Source organism: Apium graveolens, chromosome 5 (genome assembly GCF_009905375.1).
Source record: "Apium graveolens cultivar Ventura chromosome 5, ASM990537v1, whole genome shotgun sequence".
NCBI classification, from domain to species: Eukaryota; Viridiplantae; Streptophyta; class Magnoliopsida; order Apiales; family Apiaceae; genus Apium; species Apium graveolens.
This window is the reverse complement of record NC_133651.1, coordinates 19,207,359-19,208,776: the sequence shown is the minus strand read 5'-3', so window position 1 is coordinate 19,208,776 and position 1,418 is coordinate 19,207,359. Positions and strand designations below refer to the sequence as shown.

The 1,418-nt window shown below is 39.4% G+C and overlaps 1 non-coding gene across 1 annotated transcript; it reads left to right on the top strand.

Annotated features, from left to right (window-relative positions):
* The first annotated feature begins 206 nt into the window (after positions 1-206).
* Positions 207-313, top strand: LOC141662906 (small nucleolar RNA R71). The gene has a single exon (XR_012551008.1). It is a non-coding gene; the product is annotated as a small nucleolar RNA R71 (small nucleolar RNA).
* Positions 314-1,418: the final 1,105 nt, after the last annotated feature.

The following is a 1,418-nucleotide window of genomic DNA, read 5'->3' as shown; positions in this document are numbered from 1 at the left end:
CATCAACTTCCAGAATACATGCTACCTTCCCAGGCATCATCCTTTAAGTTGGGTTTTGATGCTCATTTGCAGCCATAGTTTCGATAAGAATATAAGCCTCAGTATTGTTTTTGGCCCACAAGACGCCTCCAGCTGCTACATCGAGCATGGGCCGAGATTGGCCCCCCAAACCATTATAAAAACCAGTGATCACCATCCAGTCAGGCATACCATGATGTGGATACTTTCTCAACATCTCCTTGTAGCGCTCCCAAGCTTCGCACATAGATTCTGTTGGTTGCTGCGCAAACTGAGTAAGAGCACTCCTCATAGTTGCAGTCTTCACCATTGGATAGAACTTCACCAGAAACTTTTGCGCAAGATCTTGCCAAGTAGTGATGGACCCAGCTAGTTCAGAATATAATCAGTCCTTAGCTTTATCCCTCAGAGAGAATGGGAAAAGCCTCAGTTTGATAGCCTCATCAGTCACACCATTATATTTGAAAGTACTACAGATCTCGATAAAATTCCTGATGTGCATGTTGGGGTCTTCAATCGCAGCACCTCCGAAAGAAAAAGAATTCCGCACCATCTGAATAGTGCCAGACTTGATTTCAAAAGTGTTGGCCTGAATAGCCGGATGAAGAATGCTTGACTGAATGTCATCAATTTTAGGCCGAGAAAAGTCCATAAGAGCTGGATTTGCCGGAACTATACGATCACCCATGATTACTGGTTCTTTATGCTCACTCTATTTATCTGAATCTTCAAAATCTATCTTCTCCAGAATATCAAGAACTGAGTCTGTCTCCTTAGCCGTATCTAAAGTCCTCTTGCGAGTACGAGAACGTGTTTGCATAAACACTCGCTAAAGTACCTGAAACACAACCAGAAACAATAACTAACACGTCTTAATCAATGAGTCCTAATGACCACTGATGGTAAGTACATAAACTAAACAAATACGCCGAGTCCCCGGCAGCGGCGCCAAAAACTTGTTAGGCACAAAACACGCGCTAATAATTCACGCAAGTATACGCGTTCGCAAGTAATATAGAATAATTTCTAGTTCGTTCCCACAGAGACTCAAACTAATTATGTTCAATTAACACTTACTCACCAATGTATGATTACTTCTCAATGTCAAGACAATAACACATAGATTTGATTAACTAATTATTAACTATAATTAACTACGAGAATTTAACACTTAATTGACACTTGAATTAACAATATTAAACACACATGAGATCATAACTTCATTACTACTTCCTTCAATAGCTATTGTTATTACCCTTAGCATGTAACGGTGATGATATTAATCTAACAACACAAAACTGATAAAAGCCAACTTTCGTTGTACTAATACCATTCTACCAAACATCCACAATTAAGATAGAAGTTGAATAGACATCAATTATGTTGAGACCCTATATGTC